Here is a 23,986-nt window from a genome sequence, read left to right as displayed (position 1 = left end):
CAGAGAGGAAGAGAGGGGAAGAAATAATTGAAAGAACACTGCCGCATAGAAAATGACACTGACGGAGTAATACACTTTGGAACTGTGTGCTCTGCCAGATCCTTGTTTTCTGCTATTTTTTTCTCCCTTTTACTTCAGAAATTTAAAGCTATTGGTAATCATCAGCACGATTAGGTGATTTTATTTTTTTTTTTTCTTTTTTGAGTGCTAGCCAGGTAGCAGTCTTTTAAATACAAAATGATTTCTCTATTCCGGAGTGTTATTTCAACTTTCACAGTACAGCTTGTTCCCTTCCACCCCAAGCAGAAATTTTTCAGGGTTAATTTATTCATCTAATTGCTGGGTGCACATGTGGTATTGCAGTCCACAGTGATTTTATGGACTTAAGGCTATGGTAATGACTTAATAAACATGCATGTGTACATGATTTGAAGGCAATATATTCTCTTGAATGTAACGTTTCAGAAAACATGGCATGAAAAATAAAAGGGTAGCCAGAGGCATATCTCAGTGGAGGCGTGAAATGCTGAGCTTTTAGTATTTTTTCCAAATTAAAGACTCTGTTTAGAAAAGGTATTACCTGTCCAGTTTTCTGACAATTCATGAGCATTTGAATAATCAAAAAAACCTCACAACACTTCTTTTGGCTTCCTTTGCCTCCATGTTATTCTTTCAAGCCCTCCTTTAGGCTCTTAAAGTTAGCGTGCACACGTCCACAGGAAAGCAAAGTTGAGCTGAATGAAGAAAAGGACCAGAACAAGTTAGATGGACAGTTTTTGGGAAGGGCGTGTTAGAAAATCTCTGATGCTTTCTATGAAATGGTGAAGGGGGTTGGAGGGAAGGGAAGTTTCAAGGACTCTTTATCGAGGGGCTGGTGAATTAAGCCAACCAGCTTAAACAAAAACCCAACACTAAAGCACCTGTGTTAAAGTGTATGAATTTACACTGGTTTAATGTTAAAAGGAGAGGGGGGGTTGGACTCTATAGCTGTTGGCCAATTTGTTTCGCTTGAAAGTTAAAATGATTTTCTGTTGTTCCATTGGCAACTATTAAACCTGATGGTCTGGATGCCACTTCCCTTTTGGGAATGAACCACACACGGCCAAGCTGGGAGCACGTGCCCAGGGATGCTTGCCCTGCATATGGCTCCTTCTTACCTCCTCCCCTGCTCACTGCCAAAACCAGGGGACCGGCTGGGATGGGCCTTTGACTGACCCCATATGGCAGTTCCTTAGCTCTTCTAGCAGTCTAAGAGCCTAATGACATTTGCTGGCAGTACTTCATGAAGTGATAAGATTTTTTTCTGATGAGGCCAATTTCCATTGGCAAGTAAGCTTACCTTTTTCTTTTTGAGTTGCCTCTTCGTAACACCTAGGGTGTCTGGTGAAAATGTTGGTTCACTGATAGCTGGGAGAAAGGAACTGCTTGCAATGACAGCTGTTGTGTTAATGGTTGGGTACTCGGGGACTTTGGGTGGGAGGGCTCCAATTCCTTACCCTTTGCTTTCCCAAACATACAGTGCTATGTTTCATAAATCTTGTGGCATGGTTTATGGCAGCATCCAGACCGTTAAACCGCGGGAGCAGGTGCCAAGTGGTTGGCCAATAGCAGACATAAACTTCTCTGAGTCTTGAAAAGGTCTGAATAAGTGTTTTAGCCGTTACCTACCTGCAATGTCAAATACTCCAGGATATTTTTTCCAGGAATTGGGCAGGTCACAAAGTTTTTGAAGGCATTTAGATCTTTCGCTCAATTTTGAGTAACGTTTGGCTCGGTTTTTAATTAGAGCACTGGTCTGGATGCTGCAGGCTCACCTGCACTTAGAGTCTCTGCTTCCTTTAAGCTGTGATTGGGAAATGTCTCACTGTAACACTTGGCCATCACTTGTGATGGAAAAGTCTTCTTTGATCAGTCACAGTGAATCAAGCTCCTGCCACAATAGCTATTTTTGGCCTTGACCAGATGAATCATCCAGGGGATAGCTGTGAGTCCTTCAACAAGCTGTGGATTTGGATGCCACCTCAGCTTGCTTTGGCTCAGGAAGCCATTCTGGGAGATGGCCAATTTGGTCTGTGAAGGTAGATGTAGGAAAGGGCCAGGATCTTCAGACAAACCCACGGTTCTTGGGAAGGAGCATCCTGCATCCGACTGCCCTTGAATTTGTAATATGTGTTTCCCCATCCAACTCCACCCCTGAGACTTGGGCCTCTGCTGACACAGTGATTTTCATGTTTTGGGGAGACAAATGGTGATAACTTCTTCTGCTTGAGCTATGGCATTTTCTCTCCAAAAGGATTATACTTTTTGGACGGAGAACTCGTGAAGGACAGCTCATGACTTTCTCTGTTGCCCTGCCATTACTCTAAGGCACAGTGAAGGCCTTTCTCATTCTTGCTGCTCCCCTGCCTCTGTTTACTATCAGTAAAAGAAGCCAAGTTTAACTAATCTTTCTGTTAAAGTAAGGAGCTAGGGTTGAAAACTGAGCCACTGAGGTGCAACTCTTTTGAAGCCTGTAGTGGTTACAGCTGTCAGCTGCCTTGGCGAGAGCTGCACCATCCTCCCACATGCTCGATTCAAAGGCAACAGAAGTGTTACGGATTTTAACTTGGTTTTATTTGGCCTAGAAGAAGGTGTGATGAAGTGGTCTCCCACTTTCACCTTTGCTGTCCTGCATACTTAAAAGCAGGAGCACCATCTGTGCATCTGGCCATCCCTACAGACCAACTGTATGTCCTCATCTTGCTTAATGGTTACGCAGCAATGCTGGTGGTTTAAGGCAGTTTAATGCACAACAGGCCAGAGTTCCCTCTGCCCTTGGCGTGCAGCACTGTGCCTCCATTCCGACTGTAGTTCCTGTGCTTCTTGCTGCTTCCAAGCCTCATAATTTTTCATTTTGCTACTGCTAGTTTTGCTAGTAAGACCCCGTTTGTCAAAACTGCTTTATTGAAGCAGGGAAAAGATTGGGTTGGGGGAGTGAGGTGCACAGCTTCACAAAGGATGAGGTTACTTCCACAGAGCAAGATCACATCAGCAAAGAACTGAAGGTGACTGCAAGCACATTCTTGAGAATGTAATTCATTATTTGTACATACAACCAAGATGAAGCTATTCCTCTTTGCCCTCTTGGGAGGTTCTATTTAAATGAGGAAAACGCAGGTCTTTTTTCAAAGAGCATGCAAGCTAACCAAACAAGGCAAGGACAGGAGAAAATAAATATTGCCCTGACTACTGAGATCAAAAGCAAGGCTTAGAGATGCTCAAAGATATTCCTGAGTTGATATAAGCACTCCATAGAAGAGCAGAGGTGGAAACTGAACCCAGAGCCTCTGACCTGGTGAGCAGTGCCCTCTGAAATCCTGTGTGATAAAGAAAATGGCAACATTGTCAAAATCCAGCTGTTGCCTGTGGACGCTGACACCTTAAAAAAGTGACAGCATTAAACAAAAATCTGTTTACTTTTGTGATAGTATTTTCCTTATGTCACAACTGGTTTTTTTTCCAGCTTTTCATTGTTATTTGATATTGTTACTGTATTTAGTAGCTAATTTAATAGTTATTTCTGATAGCAAAATATTGTGAGACTCCTGAGTCTAAATGTTCCAGAATTCCTGTTCTCAGAAACATTTGCAAGTTAACTGCTTTTTCTGGTTTTGAATTAAAAGAAATCGGAATACGTTGGCATTTTTCACAGGACAAGCTTTTTTCTGGTAAAGGATGAAGAGCAATGTAGTTTGTACTATTTTTTAAAGATTGTCCCTTCCTTTGCCATCATATCTTACCTACTTAAAAATAGGAATGATATTAATTGCATTGGAATATATGTTTGCAACACACTTGTGTGGTTATCAGAAAGACTCAGTTCTTATTTACATGCAAAAACTAATTTTGCCTGATATACTCTGGCACTATGAATATTACCCCTTAGTTAACCATCTTAATTTCTCTAAATTAAGGAAAGATCATTTAGAATATTACCATGAACACATTTTTGTTATTAATGCCAGCTTTAGCCTCTGCATCAAAGAAGAAAAAAATACTTTATTTTTCCCTTGAGCTGAGGTGTAAGGTTTTATTTTCCTGGGTAAGCATCTTTGCATTTCTAAGAGCTGCTCGAAACGCAGCACACCCTGGATTCATTCTCCCCCCCGCCCCGTTGTCACGGGCTGCGTGGTCGCGAAGGCTGCTCCATTTAGGAGAAGGAAGTTAAGTAATTGCCCCCTGACAGACCTCCCTGTCAACTCTTCAGGATATCAGTGCTGGGTTGTTTGGTGGGAAAACACCTAAAGTCAACACAGAGAGGTACTGGAAATAGCATTCAGATGGTGGGGGGATATCCAGTGGGTTGGATGGAAGCACATGAAAGAGTCGAGCAGAAACAGAGTAAGGAACCATTTAATGGAACCATTTAATGACTGTGTAACTGTGTTTCTCTTTTGGCTACCAGGTTTTCCCTGGAGCAATTGCCCGCTAGCCAGTAGTGAACACGTCTGTTTTTGGTAGGTGCAAAGATTTTTCTGTTGACTTATACTTGGCTGAGGCGTGAAAACCCTGCCTTGAGGTTGAGGGTAATGACTACTGCATAGCAAAGACATGTGGGGCTGATTAGTTCCAGGCAGGATAGGGAGGGACGGTGGATGGTTCCCAGGTAGAAATTAAAATAGGACAGATGCTTTGCTCCTGGGAAGTGGGTGTTTAGGCTGAGGCTCATTCCAGATGAGGATTTGGGTACCCAGCGGAGGACAGAGGTAAAATTAGGTCCTGCAGGCCAAAACTGTAATGTAAATCAGCTGCAGCCTAACCCTGAGAGTGTCTGGATTTAATATCTGTCTAAATATCTGGAGCAGCACTTCTGTGTGCCCAGGGCTGCCCTGCCTGATTGGGATCCAGGGACTTCACCTGAAAGTACCTTGAGAACCACTCAAAACCTCTCCTGATGTGAGTGAGCGACTGATCCAGCTGCTTGAGAAAGGGCAAAGGGCGTGTTGGTTGCATCCGGGGAGAGGCAGCATCAGGATGGGTGTTTTGAGGACTGCAGCTCTGAGCTTAGGTAACAAAGTCCTGCCTCCCTCCTGCTTCTGTGCCTGAGCCTGTTCTGGGTCTGATCTTCAGCGTGAGAATGAGGAGCAGCTGCCTGTGCTGGTGGTGGGTGACTGAAGAGGGACTATGATTACAAATGCTTTTCCTGTCACAAGGAATTGGGAATTTTTTAGTGATAAGAAGGATGCACTTCAGGTTTCTTGGCGACGCTAAGTTCTAATTACTAGGCTGCAGTTCTACCTGTGCTTTAATGAGACACTAGCAAACTTGAAACCGAGTCTCACCCCAGAAGAACTGGATAACTATTTTTTTTCATCATTGCCCTCTTTTTTTCTTTTTGGTTCATAGAGCTTTGCTTTTATGCTTTCCCATTACACAGTTTTATGTCGTTACTGTGGATAAATTAATCTTCTGCAAATGGCTGCGGCTGTCCTTTACTGATGGGGGAGGAGGGCAGGAGGAATGAGTTCAGTGCTCTTTTAATTACTGATCTCATTAATTACCCTCCAAACCAAGCAAGTTTTTGCTCAGAGCTGTTTCCACAAGCCAAAATGTCCTTCTGGAACTGGTTTACACCTGAAAGGGTAATTGCTTCCTGACTCTACACTTACGTATTTCTAAAACTCAACAGCATCTCATCCAGCTTCATCGTACACCTCCTCCCTCTACAAAACTGGGCTTGCCCCAGTTAGGAAAGTTCCTTATTTAGCTCCACCTTTAGACACCTGCCTAATAATAACCCAAGCATAGCCTGTAGCTGGAATTGCTTGTCCTCTCCGTGCCTGATATGGTCAGGATCAGAATTTTCATCCCTTTGGTTTATGTCCTGAAATGAATGGGACTGGCAAAATCCACGCAGACAGGCTCAAAATGGACAGGACTGTGCATGAGCACCCACTCACCGTGGAGCTGCTACTGCTGAAACTGCCCAGTGCTCTGTCTTGGCCCACAGGATATGCTGGTGCAGTGCCAAACGAGCAATCAAAAAAGAAAAAAAAAACACCCCAACCCACCAGAAAACCGCTTTCTCTCTGGTGGTCCCCAAGCAAATGTGGTTCTGGCAAGGGAGGAGGATAAAAATGATCCCCTCTGTGTGGGTGCACTGCACTGGCTCAGTGCTGCCGCTGCGGTGTTGCTGCTCTATAGGCTCTTTATGAGTGATGTGACAGCTTCCCTGACTGAAGTAATTCCAAGTACTGTAACATGAAGTGTCAAGGCAGACAGTAGAAAACATTTCAATCCTTTTCATTAGAACAAAGCACTATTCTCTTGACAGCTTTCAAATGCATATTGTTTAGCTATTATGTGCTAACCTTGACTATTATATTCCAAGCACAATAGCAGTGGGAGCTTTCTGCTTTTTTGTTCGTTAGTGATCACAGTAAGAGGATTTCATTTTTTTTTTGCAGGGTCAGTAAAATATTCAGTTATAAAGAAAAAAAAGAAAAATAAAAGAAGATAAATTTATGTTGTAGTAGCAGTGAGAAGGAAGTCTGAGGTCTTTCCTTGTGTCTTAGTTTTCAGGTGGGTCAGATGGTTCCCAGTATGGATTTTTATCCCAGTGTGGCTTGTACTTCTCTTGACAGAAATCAAAGACTGCAAGTGCATCCTGCCTAGACTGCTCGTATGACTAGTGACAAGCTGATGCTAAAGTGACTGCAATGTTAGCTACTGAAAGCTTCAGGCAGTGTACAGCAGGTAAACGGTTAATTAAAACGATTCTTCAAGGATACCTTTAAGGGAACATGGAGCCTTTCCAAATCTCTGCAGGGAGTTATTGATGGAAATTGCTGCTCCATGTTTTCTCTCAGGGGTACCCGCAGGGTGGGTTACCTTAACTGTTTCTGACATTTCTTCTATCTGACCATGAGGTTCCTGAGATGGGAAGATTAAATTGCTCCTGTAAGAATGAGATGTGACACAGGTGAAAGCCAAAGATAAAGATACAGAAATGTGTAAGCAACACATGAAATCTCCTGGTAAATCTCCTGGCTCTTTCCTAGGACCAGGTACATTGTGCATCCTGGAGGACAGAAGTCCTCCTTGTTCTCTCAAAGGGCTTTGTAGCCTCTGCTTGCCCAAAGGCCTGATTGATTCTTTTGGCCAATTCTCCTGAGCTAACTTTTCCAGTTTCACCATCTCATCTGTTCCTCAATTTCCACTCCCCCTTCATCTCGTTCTTTGTTTTTGACCAGCAACCTCAGTTTGCTCCACTTACTAAACTCTTTCTCAGAGTAATGCAATTCCCATCACCATCCAAATCCTACTTACTGACCTACTAATCTCTTCCTATCCATTCTTTCTTCCTCCTTGCACCAGCTCCTAGTCACATTTTTTCCGACCCCAAACTTGAACTCTAAGATTACCCTCTCCCACTGCCAACCCTTCCCCTCCAGTGGCTTCAGCTCTTCCCTCTCCACTGTTTGATTTTTTTCTCCTTCCTCAGTGCCAAGGCCTGACAGAGAAGGAGTCACTGATTGTATGTCTTCATTGTAATTAAACTGGGCCAGAGCCCATTCTCTGGCACTAAGAGCAAGTGGCATAGCCTGGCTCACATCCATACAGCTAAACTCTCTTCCTCCCATAACAGGATGGCTTTATCCTTTCTGCCTATTGGGAACAGCCCTTGGCAAGTGCTACTCTCTGAACCCTGCCCAGACACAGTCTCTGAGAGTACTCCCTAGGACAAGCCAAAACTGTGCCAGGGAGCATGCTAATAATTAAACACTATAGACTCTGCTACAGGCCTCGGTGCTGTTTAATTTACTCATAAAAATGCAGCTGAGGGAATGGGAGAGGCAATGTCCTTGCTTTCAGCGCAGGTATAGACCCACGCTGCAGCTCCAGGGGTCGGGCAAAGCTGTCTCAAACCCACTTTGGCCCATGCGAGGACGACAGACTCCAAAGGCTGAGCGTGAGCCTCTGGAAGCAGTTACCTTTCAAGCATAAACTTGGCTAAATATGGGCAGGGTTTTTAACGTAGTGGGGGTGTGGGAAGCAAGTCCTTGGTTAAACTCCTGCCCTCCAGCCACCACTACCAGGTTCCTGCCCCCAGATACAAGCTTCCAAACAAGGATTTCCTTGGAATTTTTAAATATGAGTGAAAAAAAGTATTTTTTTCCGGCTTCCCCGCCGAGGTGAGGATCCCAAAATTCAGCTGAAAGAGAACACTCACATGGGAAATTTTAGCTCCTTTAGTTAACATTTAGCAAAATCTGCAGCAGCCGAGCAGGGTCTTACAGTGTGTAGGCAGCGTAAAGCCTTTTAGTAGTAACACCTCTATCTGCCACATGTAAGTGTGGGTATGCATACAGACTGGGGGGTTGGAGCTGACATAAAGCTTTGAGAAATCGTATTTACCTGGGACCAAACCAATCCTGTATCAGAAGGAAGGTCCTAAGCTTTTGGGATGGGTTTGGGAGCGATGTTCTGACCCAGGTTAGTGTGAGATTGTGCTGGTCTGCTGGCTGCGTGGCAAAGCGATGCAAACCTGGGACTTTGCTCTGACCCAGGCTTAAATGCCATGTGGAAATCCTCCATGACCAGCGACTCCGATATTCACCCCTTTTTTTTTTATATCCTGAAAGGGTTTGAGATAAATAGCACATATACATCCAGGTGTGTAACACACCTGGTGCCTGTAAATATGTGTGTGTGTGTGTGTTTATAGATTGTCAAAGTCTAACACCGCTACATATTGAAATGATTAAAGTAGTAAGGTATGCTATAGCCGTTCCCATGGCTTTGGAAGTGTTACATACAGCCAGTAGTAAAACCAATAAATAATTACTGTATTACTTAATTCTAATATGATTTCTGAAATAACCATGTATATTTTCTGAAGATTTCGCTGAAATAATAGACAATCAATGTCTATAATCCACCTGTTTTTTCAAATAGATATATGGTTAGATTAGATCACTGGTTCTCTGCACTAACAATGAAGAAAAGTCTTGAAAACAGCTTTTCAATCAGTGAGTGTTACCTGGAATTTGTCTTGGACTAAGATTTCAGATTTGACCCTGCAGACAGCAGTACGTTCGTCATCGCATGCTTCATGTAATCACCTCCTTGTGTATAGCATGATCAAGGATGACTGAAATCCAGGGACAGCCAGTGCTCTGCATGCCATTTTGTCCGTAGTTCCCCGTTACCTTCTCCGAAGCTGCCACTCTGGGAGTTTGTTCTCTAGTAATGCAATGATAGCTGTGTGGGGTTCCTCAGCCCCACGTCTGGTTGTGTGGTCCAAGGAAGAACAGGTATCTTCCGCAGTACAGCCCACATGCTAGGCTGCACACCTTAGCTTGGGGTGGAGGTGATCTTTGGTCTTTGCTTCCTGCAGTTTCCTTTTTCCTCCCCCAAAACAAAATCCTATTGTCGTTGTGTGAAACAAAACAGATGTTCAAATTACATGTGTATGAGCACACAGTAAGTCCATCCAAGGCAATGGAAAAGCTCTGATGGCCCTATCTTGTGTTAGAGATGTAAGTAATAGTGTCTTTGTGCACTGTGTGGGAACTGACAAGACCTTCTTGCTGGGGAGATTGGCAGAGAAGACTATTAATGCACAGATAAAGGAATAGCGTTATCTTTTGGTGTTGTTCAAGTCACTGGCAAATTTCCCTTCGACTCCAGCAGAGATGGGAGTTGAGCTGAGATGCTTGCCTTTTTATGGACAGATTTTTCTTTTCAACTCAGAGATAAAGATTTTTGGAGGGGAAAGGCAGTGACTGTCAAGACAGAAGATGGCTGTGAAAGCAGCAATTGCATTGGCAGAGCTGAGTGCCCTGGGACCCATACATAAATGCCTGAACAGGCAAGAAGACATTTCCAATCTGGGATCTTATCTGGAGATAAATAGGGCTAAGCAACCGAAGGAAAAGGCAGGCCACCAGAGCAGAGGTGAGGGCTGGGAGGAGTGGGCCACAGGGCTCGGCAGGGTGCAGGGAGCACCCAAATCTCAGACCTTTGATCTCTTCTTGGTGTGTCACTGAGGTGTCTCAGCAGGCTTATGGAAGAATGGTTATCAAAACACTGTCAGCCTCTCTGAAAGAGGGAGAAAATGGGAGCTAAACCACAGAGTCTATAATTAAAAACAGATTTCAAACTGACATCTAAAATGTGTTCAAATAGATCTAATGCCTTCTGCTGGTTTGCTGCCCTTCACACCGTTCCAAGCTGCCCGTTCAAACACTGCAAGGCTGCAATTTGCTTCTGGGAGACGCTGTATTTTCTTCAAACTTGAGAACTGCTCTGGGCTTTGCAACTTTGCAGTTTTTGTCAGAATCCCTCCCGTTTTCTTTCTCCTCCTGCCCTGTGTGGGTGGAAGCCCTGTGCAGAGGACAGCAAGGTAAACAGAGTTGAGCAGAGGAGGTTCAAGGGAGGCTTTCCACTGGGGAAAAGGAGGCCTTGTACTGGAAGCCAAGTGTCCTCAGCTGGACCCCATTTCATCTTACTCTCCCCTCTTCCACGCTCAGGAAGAATTTAAACCTTTCCAATACAAGCCCGGTGTAATATCTTGAGGAGATCTTGGATTTCTATGGATTTTGGCTCAGACCAGACTTCTTTCCACTCCACAAGGAAAGTGCACTGATAGCCTGATTTACACACCTACCTTTTGCTGGGGCTTTATGAACACTTTCATGTCAAGAGCCTTTCCAGCAGTATAAGCTCATACTGGCCCCACTGCCTGGCAGATGTGTATGGCCGTGGGCCATACCGGCCATACAGCTGACAAGAAAAGGTGTGGTGACGGGAGTGACTCCCTGCGTTTCTCTCCCTCTTTCTCTTCCTCCCAGTTTCTCCCAGCTAGGCAGCGCTGCCAGGACCAGCATGGGAGCTTATATAGCTCTTTTGTGAACTAGAGCTTCTTCCTGACTGAGTGTGGTCTTCCATTTTAGTGAGTTCAGTCAGCTCATGAGGGGATATGATGGGCATTAGAGTTAGCACAAGGTGTGGACCGTGGTGGGGGAAGAGTACGCTTGGGGCGCTCGCTCCTGTTGAAGCAGTTCACCCTGTGTCAAGTGACTATGGTGACTGCAACACCTCTGTCCAACACTCAAACAGAGCAAGAGAAAAGAAACTACAGAATTTTCTGGCTTTATTACAGCAGTCTAATATCGTCCTTAACCGTGCTAGCTTCCTTGTGTGAGCTTTTGGTGCTGGGGAACCTGCTTTCTGCTGTGCCCTTCTGAAAGGCTTCCATGGCTGTTTTTGGCCTGTGTGACTGCCGCTACCTGAGACAGATGCTATTCCCACAGGAGTAACAGGGAAGCCCGGCACGCTGGGGCTCAGTGGCTGGCACTGCTGATCACCTCGGGATACTGAAGGCTTCAGTCTCCTCTCTGTGCAAAGGCTTGTTGGGCCAGGGACTATGAGGTCTCAGAAGTAATTTGTGAACTTCTCTGTTTAAGGGATAGGGGTGCTGTGTAGGAAAGGGCTTAGCTCTGCTAGAGAACACTTTACCTTGGATACCCTCAGCCAGACAGCCCCATCCAATCAAGTGGAATTCCCCTCTGATTTTTAATTAACTGTCTTCCAAATTTAACGTTTCCTTTTTTAGAGGATGTGAAGAAGGTACAAACCTAAATTTTCTCAAGAATTATTTCTCTGATGAGACTCAGCAGCAGAATACCACACATGGGATTCTGAAAAGATACCCAGATTCTCTGAATGGAGATGGCTGATTTTGCCTCCTTCACTCTAGATCCAATATTCTTGCCAGGAACTTGAAAAGTATGTCCCAGCACACCAAAAGGATCTTCAAGCATGTAACTGTCATGGAAACCAGTGTAGGCTGAAGAATGGGAGTGGTGGAAACGATAGGGATAACTCTGATAACATGTTCACAGAGGGAACTGGCTATAACGAAGTGACAAAACATCCATTGCCCAGCGGCAGCAATAGACAGCTGCTACCTAGGGGAAGACAAGCTGGGAGACGAGGATGACCCCAGCCTGGGCAGCGATGGGGCACAGTCCTGCAGGGTAAGAACAAGGTGGGCAGAGCTCGATGGTGGCAACAGGGTCCCCCAAATGTCCCACATCAGGCAAGAGGTGAACCAGATCCAGGTTCCACACAAGGAGTACAGTCAGAAGGAAACGGATCCAGGGTCGGAGTTGGACACAAGGCTACAACGTGGATCCAAAATCCATTCAGGAGACGGGGCCAAAGATAGGACTGGAGACAAACAACAGGGTAGCATTATGCCTATACACGCCAACAATTTGCACTTGATTTTTTCTAATCAAGGTGTCTTGTGATTTTGATTGTTCCAATGTACTCCTGAGTCTCACTTTGTTTTCCTGTCACATGGCATCTAAAACATTCTGGATACAATGTGAACTAAGGAGAACAGCATGGTATCTTCCCCAACATTCACTTATGGTAAAAAAAATCCATTACTTTCAGTGAAACATTTGCCGGATTGTCTTTTTTTCAAAATATAATTTAATAAGGCTTTTTGAATCTCTCTGACCTAATTTGAAATAATCGATAACCGTGCTAGAATTAGAGGTTTTTGGATTTTATTCAGTGCAGTACACAGGTCTTTGGGACGAAAGGTCATGTGATCTTTCTTTGATGATAGTATCATTAGAACAAATTTGCTATCCAGGCAGATATGATCTATTTCAAGTATTATCCAATATTTATAAGATAAAAGTTGATATTTCTGTTACCACAGATTTATCCAGCATAACAGACCAGCTTGTGTTGAATTGTCTCAAGGACTGAAGCATATCCATTTTGTTATTATAGTGTCATCGTCATGATCTATTTTCTTACGGTTCTTTTTTTCTGGTGTTTAGGGGAACAACATGCGCCATACACAACTTGAGGATGCTACTGGATAGAGAAGATCAGAAGAAAAAAATCAACTGTTCACAAAGCTCAGCACATTACCATTATCACAGGTAGCATTCCTCCTTTTACAAAGCATTTAAAAGGCCAGCTTTGTAAGAGCAAGGCATAGTTATTACTGTTTATTCTTGTGTTGTTATCTCTGTTCCACACCACTGATCATGTTTTATTTATCAGTCAAATTTTGCATTATTAATAGAGAATAAAATTCAAGGCTTAATTTCAGAAGAACAAACCCTCTACTCTTAGCACAGTCATTAGATTGTCCCTCTAATTGTCTCGTTCACCTTTCCCCTTTGCATGGCACATTATTTCTCCCAGGCTTGTCTTTCCCTCAGAAATGTTGGATTTTTTGGTGTTTCAATAGACAAAGTTATCTATAAAAGGACTTAGTGTCATCTCTCTAGCTTGTGTAAGAGCAAGGAGAACGTCTGCCTCCTGAAGTCAGCACCTGGGAGGGATGGAGTCCCCTCGGTGAAAGGCACATAATGAAGTTATGCTGCAAAGCAAAAATCATCTGAGAGCAGAAAGTAGGACAATCTTGTAAATATAAAGTTGTGAGCCTCCAAGGAGAGCCAGTGAGTTAATTATTATGAGGCTTTTGGTCTCTAAGGCCTCTTGACCCTGTCTTCCCTGTCTTCTTAACCTGCCAGGGCCTGCCCATGTGCACTTCCTTGTGCTGCAGGTCCCTCAGGTTTCACCTACAGCTTTTCACCTACATGCCCTCACTTTTGCAGTGGGATGTATAGGTCGTGATATGGCTTGCACTAGATTAACTTGCTTGCTTCCCCTTTCCTTGACTCTTCCTTCGGACGGTAGCACAGACATCCACTGTAGACGAGGCAGAGAGCTCTGGAAGACATCCTTGGAAATGTCAGCCTGAAAAACAGACTGGATTTTGAGAGTAAGAGTGAAAAAACCCAGAAGTTTAAGTGATCAGCTCCTCTCCAGTGCTAAGCAGATTCTCTGGCTGCTTGAGAATTTCAGGTTTGTGAAATCAGGGCGTTTAACCAGATGCCAAAGACTGACTAGTGACTTCAGGTGTCTTAATACTGCAGTGCCTAAAAATGCTGTAGAGGGAATAAAAGAGATTAGATATAGTGTATGGAAATTAAACAGCTTTGACATGTCTTTAGGCACCTGACCGTGGGAGCAGTCAAAACCATTAATTACCCTAAAGTTTGGCTCCACAAGTATGTAGGGAAGCTGAGTACCCAGCTTTTCTTTTAGAAGAAAATAGTGTTAAATATGCAGTGGTTCAACTGTATTTATATTTTAAAAAAAAAGAGAATTTTTCCATCTGCTTTTTGTTTTGCATACGGAAAAACTTCAAAGATTTCCTCACTGTTTATTTTTATAAATAAACGTATAAAAACATATATACAACTGTACAAATACACAATATTGAACAATGGAGGGGGGTGTGTGTACATATACACACACATGCGTACATTAAATTGTAATTTGGTGGTGAATCCAAAACTACTTATTTGTGCAGTAAACAAGCTCTAAATTTCAGCCCTCAGCACAGGGCACAGTCCCCCCCAAAGTCCCGCTGTGTTAAGAAATTGCATTTTTGAATAATTCGTGAAACTTCCCACGTAGGAAGGACAGGAAAGGTCCCCTCCTGCTGGATGCACAGTGGCTAAACATGCCTCTGGCCCTGCCGGGGCTGCAGCTATCCTCCTGCAAACCTCCCGGAGAATACTGCAGAAACTGTGCCCTGCCTATTTGGATCCGCCGGCAGCAGTTTTCCGATTCCAAGTACCATATCGCTCCCTGGCACACATATTTTCCTTGGCTGAATCCCTCAGTGCCTTGGTGGCTGTATGAGAAAGCTGTGCAAAGCCTGGTTGAACACAGGAACTTCTGCACCTTGTACGCCTTGTCTGCAGGATGAACCAAGGCAAATCCTAAGTCATCGCGTTGCATTTGGAGTAGTGACAACTCTTCGACACATGGAAAGGGGCCAGCTACCAGACCAGCTCAGTTTTCCTTGTTTAATCTCTTAAGCACATTTTCAGGCTTAACTGCTCGAGTGGCAGAACCCCCATCAGCAATTTAAAAAAGCAATTATTTTGAATCTGTTCAGAAAATGTTTTTATCTGCAAGATTCTGCCCAGCTACTGCATATTAGAAATGGTATGAATCACTCTGAAATATTAATTGATAAGATTCATGACCTTAAAAACATTGTTAAGAGTAGGATATAAGGCATGCACGGTTTCATTCTGGCCAGGGGGGACGCCGCATTTTAATGAAAGGATGTTAATTATCAGAAAGAAGGTAGAAAAATCTTTACTGGAAAAGAAGTTCCCTATATGATCGGTCGTGCATTATGCCCTTCACTTAACACAAAAAAAATATACCAGATGAGTTATAACTCTGCGGATCCCTACTGGAAAAGTCCCATTTCCAGAAAGTCTTTTTTTCATACCACTGCGCTCTTCTGAGCCACCATAGCAAAGGCGCGAGTGGCAGCTCTGTTTCCTCTGATCTTGCTGCTACTAACAGTTCAGTTTTCATAAAAACGACCCATTGTCTGTAGTTATTGAATGACATTTAGGAAAATTTCCATTTGTGTTTTTCTGTGCATGCAGTGAAACTTCCAACATCCTCCACTGGTTATCGCGGCGTCGGAGATTAAAGAGACCCACTGGCTCGCCTAATTCACTGCGCCTGCCTTTCTCCTGCTCAAGCTTGTCCTATTTTTCAGAAGTGTTTACCTGATTAGCACATGCAATTACTGATGTGTGCATAAGGCTCAGTTCAGGTTTTGAATGTTCCCTGAACCTTTCCCTCTAGATCAAAGCTTCCACGTCCTCCTGCGCCAGATCAGCCTCCTGCTGCAGTCGGTGCGACTTTGGCTGTTAACTTTGGCCTGCGAGCACATTCCCGGAGCGCAGAATTAGGTGTGGGCTCCAGCGCTTTGCTGCATCAGGACCTTTGTTAGAAACAGAATCCGAGCCTTCGTGTTTTTACATTATCAGTCATTTGCGAATTCCTTATAATTTTTTTAATGACTTTTGCAGAGAGCAGTCAGATGCTATTAAAGTTTTACTGAATTAAATCGGAGAAACTAATTTTGCTCTTAGTATTTTATTTCAGTGTGTAACTTGATTTTTAAGAAGCACTTTGTATTGCATGGCCGTTTGCATTTGCTTTATAAGCATAACATAAAGGTTTCCCTGGAGTCATGGAAAAATTACCTTCTACGTCCCCTATCTAATTAACACCATGTATGTTGCCTAACTCCTTATAATTCACTCCTCTGCACGGTATATAGAACATGATTGGAAAAATAATTTGAAGCAATGAGAAAAAAATGCCTTTTGTCATATATATGATATAGCCAAATACACTTCCAATCAAATTAGATTAAAAAGGAAAGGACAGCGGCACTAAGATATCTGATATTGAAAAGAGACACCAAAGGCTTAATTAAAAAGTGTGCTTATGTTTTTAAAGGGGACTGTGTTTAAAGCATAATAATGAAATCCTTTTTGCTGAATAGCTCGGTGACCTGTCTGTGTCTGGGGCTGTAGCTGCCTGGCTCCCTGGTGAGAGCCCTGATCCGGCGTTGGATGGGTCACAGAGGAGCTGCTAAGCCCCCGGCGTGTTCTGGTGGGTCACAGGTTTGCAGGAGGGAGAGCAGTCAGCCGGCGCACAGTTAATTGCAGGGCTGGGGTCTATCGTGAGGACATAGCCAGATGAGCCGCTGCAATTGAGTAAATCCAAGTACTGCCTCACAGCTGAGGGGGTGGTAAGACTTTAAACCATTCTAACTAGATTGTAAGCACTGTCTGACCAGGCTGTGGGGATTTTTCTTCTTTTTTGATTTCTCCCTGTGGAGCCCGGAGGACTAATATGATTTGGAGAGAGAGCAAGTGTCAGTGGACTCAATTCTTACTAGTGCATCAGCAGTGGAACCAAATTCCAAATGAAGAGGTTAACCCTTTACCCTCTGCAGATTCGCTGAAGTTAATCAGATCATGTGTGCGTAAGCCAGGGCAGCGCTAAAGGCAAGAGGCTGGATTTCGCATCCCGCGTAAATTACATATGGAGGCAGAGAGCTGGGGCACACACAAGGAACAGAATCAGTCCACAATCACGCAGTAGCAGCACTTGTCACATCAGCCAAAGGCAGCCTTTTCTCATGCTGCAAAGTTGTCACCTTCTCTAGGACCTGTCGCAGCAGGGCTTGGTTCTGACCTGCCACCCCTTTGCTCCCTTCATGTGAAAGGGATACCCTCCTCCTCCACCTTCCCTGTGGAGGGTCAGCTCATGTGGGACCCCATGAGCCTCTGGCTTTCAGATACTGCTCACTGCTGGGCTCTCCGCTGCAGGGCTTGTCACCATTGGCATTATCTGGGGGGTTTAGGGTCACATTGCATTTCCTGCAGAAAGAAAAGGTATAAATATATAGTCATCTTTTCTATACTTGCACTTAAACAATAAACATTCCCTTTTTGTGCTTCTAAGATGTGATGTCATTTCCTGAAGGAGAAGGAGGAGGGGAGAGGGCTGATAAGAAAGACAACTAGGAAAACAAATGCTTTTGATTTAAAAAAAAAAAAGTATGTGTTTATTTTGTCCAGAAAAATGAAAAAGTCCACCTTTTTCAGAAACCACTGATTTTCCACTGGAAAGAAGGAAGAAAAAAGGAAACAGAAGTTCCTCACTTGCTGATCGTTTTGGGGAAAGTAAGTAAATGCAAAACAAACTTTCTTCCCTCTATCATTTGGTACCAATTAGTTCTCTGTCATTGTGCAGACTTTCAGGGAAGAGAGCCCACCCTCCTATCTCCTCTGCCCTGGAGTGGGACCACCACTCACCCGTCTGTCACGAGTCCTTGTCTGACCACCCCACCATGGCTGCTGCGTGGGTCTCCTCGTGGCAGCCCTGCACTGCAGCCAGGGGCTCTGCACTTCTCCTCCACATGTCTTTATGCTCCCCTTCCACTGCTATGGAAGTAGCAGTCTGTATGGTCTGCTGGTGTAAGCTCACATCCCACTGACTTCAGCTCAGCTCGTCTGATTTCCATTACCTACTGATTTGGCCCTGCCCAGGGCAGGGGTTGCCCATGCACATTGAAATGGACTCATGCTTACGTACATGAGAGCAGAGGCTGGGGATAAATACTGTCAGGTTTACGATTTCACTTGGAAAAGTGGACTTCAAAGATGTCTGATAGATGTCTCGCAAAGGGTAAGGAAAGAATACACAGGATTTGGAACACTGGTTAGAGCATCAAAAAACAAGGTGTAAATCGTACACTGGTGGCATAGCCATGGTGTTCCAAGGGACGTAACTCAGGCATTTTTGGAAGAAGTATTCTGCACCAGAAATTACTAACTTGGCTTTAGCAAAAGGCAGATAAAATAAATGTAACTACCCAAGCAAAGGCTACCAAAATTAGTAAGTTGGTCCTCCCCCATTATAAATACAGGCAGTCCTCTCTGCAGCCCCACATATATATGTAGGACCTAAGATGATGTGAGCTTAAAACATTTCTGTCCCCTCTCTCCCACAAATTTTGATTTTTTTTCCATTTTTTTCATTCAGGAGGAAGAAAATTTGTCCTGAACATCCATTTTCCTTTCCTTTGTCATTCCTTTCATATCCAAAAAGCCCTGCCTCCCCTTTGCTTTCTTATTTTAAGATGTGTGGTATTTAAGAGCTTCCTTCTCCCTTTCCAACCTTGGTCCTGAGCTTTTCCTGCATGGATTAGGAGGTGTCCGCCTTGTGTGGGTTGGTCATTCTGCCGCTCACTTGTGAGGTGCTGGAGGACTCTGCTCGGGATTCAGAAATGCTGCAGATACTTGACACTCTGAAGAAGTCAAGTGAGCAGCGCGAGATGCTTATTAATTGGGAAATGCATATCTCATACGCTGAAATAGAGTGCAGTGAGAAATTGGTTCAGGGTGCTGTAACACAGGCGCTGCTGGCTGAAGCTCTTTTGCCTTTTGCTGAGGGAAGGGATCAGTCACAAACCAAATTTCTTCCTGCATTAACCAAATGGTCTATTGCACGGGATATATCTCTTATTAAATCAAATCTTTCCAGCTTTAAACTGCAGCTGTCAGTTCTTGAATCAAATATATTGACTATTAAAATTGTCACCTGGGAAATGACATCAATATTCTATTCCAAATGTATAGTGGTTGTTTACCAATCTCTGAGCTGATAAAGAATGTACACAAAATAGTGCAATTTGGGATTACATCAAATGCACCGAACGCCTTGCACACTGAATTGAGATCTGCTTTTCTGGTCACTGCAAATGGAGCTTTATGCCTGCAAAGAAGCTCTTCCTTTCAACTTCTCTTTTAGGGACACTAGAATATGATCATGTAGTGTGGTACTAATACTGTTTAAACGAGCTGTGCTTATCAATATGGTAATAATTGGCTGATGAGCAGAGATCATTAGATATTGAAATTTTGGAAGGAAATACATGTATAATTCTGAAATGCGACCAATTTACATTTCAAGGTTTCCCCCAGAGTTGAAGGTAAATGAGAGAGGGACTAGGCAGTGTGAAAATCAAGAAAACTTTAGATTTTCGCCTTTTGAAGAACTTTTTTTTGAGGCCCGTGCAGGTTGTTACTGCATTTATATTCTGTGCTAAGAGCATCCCTCAGCCCTGGTTTTCTAATCTAGACCACGTCTGTGTCTTGGCCACAGGTCTGGATTTTCCTTGCATGGAAACAACCATCTGGTTGGGCTGTGTGCGCCCAACCTGCTCTTTGGGACAGGTTGAGGAGTTGTGTGTTTGTACAGAGAGAAGCGTTCCCATCTCACCCACCCTATACACAGTTTAAATTCCTTGGACTGCCCCAGGGCTTCAGAGTTTAGGGACTTCCAGTCTTCTAGTGCCCAGTGAACCAAAGAGGAGACTGGGAAAGCCCAGAAAGCAAATTGCCAGGAAGGAAAAATGGGCAGAGACTGCAGATCTTTTAGGGCTGGCTTCTCCGTGACTGCTCACCCTCTGCAGCATGGGGAGATGGGCCCATTGACAGCCAGGTAACACTTGTTTTCCTCTCTGTTTTCAAGGCCGTGGTTATCCTGACCTATAGTGACTTAAGGCTTCCATTACAAAATATTTTACCTTGAAAGTTTCCCTGAAGACTTTATGAATACTCTGAGTCACCCTGACGATGCCTCAGCTCCTGCAGGGCTGTGGAGAGTACGAAGCAGCCCTGTGGAGCTGATCTCTTCGGAGGCAGGGAGGGAGAGTGGGGGGCTCGCTTGCCACTTGTGTTTTGCACAGCTGCCAAGCTGGTCCTGTGCATGGAGTGGCTCTCTCACAGAACAGTCAGGCTGTCTAAACCCCGTGAATCTTATAAAAATTAAAAGCAATGCAATGAGTGATGCTGCTCACCCTGGTTTCTAGCACCCTGAGCTTCTGTGGGGGAGTTCTGGTCTCCGAAAATAACTATTTTTTTTCTTTTTGTTGGTCCTCTCTTTTTATACGGAAGGGTTAAAAACCAAATGCCTGAATTCAGGTAACCAGGAGTTTAGAGTGTGGGAGAGCCAGTTCCAAATATTATAACTCGATCCCCTTTCTGGTAAAAATCCACGGACAGCTTTTGAGCTGTGCACGCTCAGCACGAACCATTGCTGCAGTAACAGTCAGGAGCTGGGCTCAGGCACACAACCGGGCTGGAGCTCAGCAGAGCGGGGTTTAATTCCTCGAGCTGACATGGCTTTCCTGTGTGATTCTTGGCAGGTCACCAAATCTCCCTGGGCCTCATTCCCTGTCTGCAAAATCACACCTCTCGGACCTGCTGCCTCTCGAGAGAGCTGGGGAGAGGCCATTCATTATTATGTGTTTGTAAATTGGGGGCTTTCCTTTTGGACAAGGCCCCCAGACAATCTCCTAACACCAATTGCGAGATAAAGCAGGCAGATTATCTTAAATAGTCTGGCAGATGTTGGAGAGGCTCCAGCCACGAAGCGGTCAGGAGGTATAACACAAGCGGCTTGTACAGCGCTGAAAAGACTCACTGTCCTTTTGCAGCTCACCCTTGTAGAACAACCCATGATTTATTTATTGAGGAGTAGTTTCTGAGTCACCTTCTTCTCCACATTATGAAAACACTGAGAAAGTGAGTCATTTTGAGGAACGGAGCCTACAGCACTCAGTTCTCACCCTGGAACAGGAGGTGGAGAGCCCAGCAGGTGGGCTTGGAAGAGAGGGATTGCGGGAGATGCAGCTAGCTTTTCTCCAAGGATTGTCATCTGACCTTGGGAAAGTCACATAGCCTCTTTAGGATTTAGACGATAAACTGAGAATGGTGGCCTGCCCTTGCTCAGAAGGGTGTTTTTTATAGGATGACACCATTAGACATGCGAGACTGTCGGCTTCTGGGGTAACAGGGTCCTTTCAGGAGCCTTGGACAGGGAGAGTGATAGAAGTGCAGATGCAATAACTGCCTTTAAATGTGTAAAATATGGCTGCAAAGACAGCCAGAGTCATCTGTTCCCTACGCTTGCAGTGGAGGGGAGAAGAGGCACTGACCTGAAATTAGAGCAAGGAAAGACAGCTTAAATGTTAGAAAAAACCTCCTGGAAGGGGTGTTGAATGCTGGAATGGATTGTCTGGGGAGAGGGTGGACTCTCCAGCACTGGGATTTTAACCCCGGTTAGATGCACATCTGTTTGGGATGGTTCAAGTGAAGCTGCTTCAGGCTGCTTTTTTCTGGCCCTGTGCAGAGAGGAGTTGAGTGTGTTCCCTGAACAGGCTTGCCTTTAGCAGGACCCTCTACCACTGACTGTCTCAGCATATCAAAGTGCAGAAAAGACAAATATTTAATTTGCCTAATTATTTGCTTTGTTCATTTCTGTCCTGCTGTTCTTTGATAGCTTCCCGTTCACCAATGGCACAGATAAGTTCTTTCCCCTGTCTGTGTAAAATTTGCCTCTCCATCCATCAAACCCTTCTGTGATTGTGATGTTGTTCCTTGCTGCTTTTCAGTCCATCTGCAGTTACAGGACTGCCTCCACCCTGCAAGTATCAAGTAGCTGTTTTCGGCTGCACGCATTTGCTGATCAGGGTATTTGATAATGGTTGGCCTTTAGTCTTCTCCTCTAGCTGGTAGGCTGTTCACTGAAGTGTTCAGGCTTTCTGGCTGCTGCTGCCTGGCGATTGGAAGAGGCATTAGTAAGGCTGGAAGCCCAGAGTCTTCATGAAGCTTTAACCTCACAAATAGGAGCTTCCTGCTAATGAAGAGCAAAGAACACAGCACCAAGATGAAAGTCCACCTCTATGGCTGGCTTTCTTTCACTGTTCTTATGATGTGCACATCCCACAGGACTGGGGAGACACCAAGGGAGCAGCATAGGTAACCCTGCCGAGTCCCCTCTGGGGACTTTGACTTTCCCATCCTTGCCTCAGACTGTGAGGCGGTATCTCCAGACAGCCTTTTTCCTTATGAAGGTCTCTAAATCACTAACCTCCTTTGTAGGGAGCATGAGGGCTGTCCAACTTCCTGCTCTCTCCTTTCTGCTGGCTGACTTAGCAGGAGGGCCACTGGAGCATTAGAAATCAAGGTATCAGTGAGTTGAAGCTACTCTGAAACAACCAGTCTTTCAAGGGGGAAAGAGGTGAGGTCTCATTGCATGTGCCAGAAAACATTAATCCATGGTGCCCTCTCACTCTTAGGATCAAAGAGTTTTGCAGGCAGGTTCTGGCCAGCACCAGCAGCAGCATCGCGTTGCTTGAATCCCAAGGAAGTGAAGGTGCCATTGTGTTCATGCCACTGATACAAGTCCAGACATCAGTCCTGATCTGCCTCTCTGCGTTGGATCTATGTGTGAAGACAGCTGGTAAGTCTGGGTACAGAAGATCTGCCCTCTCTGCTTGATGCATGGTCAGCTGTCACTGCCTGGGAAGAGGCCTGTGGGAAGCTGTGTAGTATTCTCTGCACGCTGGGCAGGGTTGGTTAGGAGACCAAATAAAACTCAGGGATGTATAAAGAATGGGGCAGGAAGTCCTTAGGATACAACCGTGTGGCTGTTCCACCATTTCAGAGGCATCTTTCAGGAAGAGAGGAGAAAAACATCTCTTTTTGCACTTCAAGTAGACCGTGTAAAGGATGCTGAGTGCCCTCTACTTTAGTCACAGGCAAAGCTGGTGGGTGGAAAACCCCTTGGACGATCACAAGGACACGAAGGTGTAAGCTGGCCCACAGCGAATGGTCACCATATAAGCCATTGTGAGTTCCCGTCAGAGCTGTGAGCATCTGCAGCAGTGAGAGGGGGAAAGCTGCAGACTAGTTTTAAGATGGGGGTTGATGGATTTTGAATAGTCTCCTGAGTCCTGCATTTCTAAAAAAGATACTGGAGAAAAAGAAAAGCTGTAGAGGGGATAAGAGAAAAGCTAAAACACAGCAAGCCGTCTCTGAAAAGAGACTGTGAAAAAATTGAAGTGTGGGAGGGAGAAATGGAAGGCAACACGCTAAAAGTAAGAAAAGAGAAAAAACTCCAAAAAGCACCCCCATCCTCTATCAAATGGTGTGGGGAACGTAAACCAGGCTTTGCTTCTCTCTCTTCTCGTCAGACAGGAGCTTCCAGCAACACTGAAAGGCAATACACGGCAAATTTATGCACTCAGCCTCACAGCGATGCAGCGCACAAGTAACCTGTGTGAAACGGCTGCCATTAGGCATCACCGAGTCGGAGAATCTAGCAGGAAGGATTAGAACTGCATAGGACTGGTGAGAACATCTGTGGTTATACATGAGCAGACAAAAATAAGCATTATAAACGTGCATGCTTCCAGGCACAGGCAACCTCAAACTCCTCAGGGCGAAGAAACTTCCCTTATAAATGGGTTATTCCATAACTGTCCGTGGCATTAGCCACTGTCAGAGACAGGATACTGGACTAGATGGGCCCCTGGCAATTCCTCTGGAGAAACTATCTTTCCAAAATAAAGACCCTAAAAAAATTCCCTGTAACAAAGAAGAAATTATTGACTTGTTTATTAAATAAATTAATTAGAATAGGGAGAACAGCAGTTCCTTTGTTTCCCCCTCGGTTTGAACTGTGCGTCTCAGAAGGGAAAATGAAACCACTGCTCCAA

At 44.5% G+C, this 23,986-nt stretch overlaps 1 long non-coding RNA gene across 2 annotated transcripts in view; it reads left to right on the top strand.

Annotated features, from left to right (window-relative positions):
• Positions 1-23,664, top strand: part of LOC134514689 (uncharacterized) — a 102,015-nt gene extending 78,351 nt beyond the window's left edge. Inside the window, exons 6-11 of one of the 2 annotated variants that reach the window (XR_010070771.1) lie at positions 12,846-12,950; positions 13,305-13,475; positions 13,717-13,884; positions 17,523-17,600; positions 22,565-22,728; positions 23,466-23,664. This is a non-coding gene — a long non-coding RNA (uncharacterized LOC134514689). Of the gene's footprint in view, positions 1-12,845; positions 12,951-13,304; positions 13,476-13,716; positions 13,885-17,522; positions 17,601-22,564; positions 22,729-23,461 lie in introns of both variants that reach the window. The other variant, XR_010070770.1, reaches the window with a different exon arrangement.
• The last annotated feature ends 322 nt before the right edge of the window (positions 23,665-23,986 follow it).

Source organism: Chroicocephalus ridibundus, chromosome 4, assembly GCF_963924245.1.
Source record: "Chroicocephalus ridibundus chromosome 4, bChrRid1.1, whole genome shotgun sequence".
Taxonomy (NCBI): Eukaryota; Metazoa; Chordata; class Aves; order Charadriiformes; family Laridae; genus Chroicocephalus; species Chroicocephalus ridibundus.
Note: the sequence above shows the minus strand (reverse complement) of the source record. Positions and strands in the feature narration are given on the sequence as shown.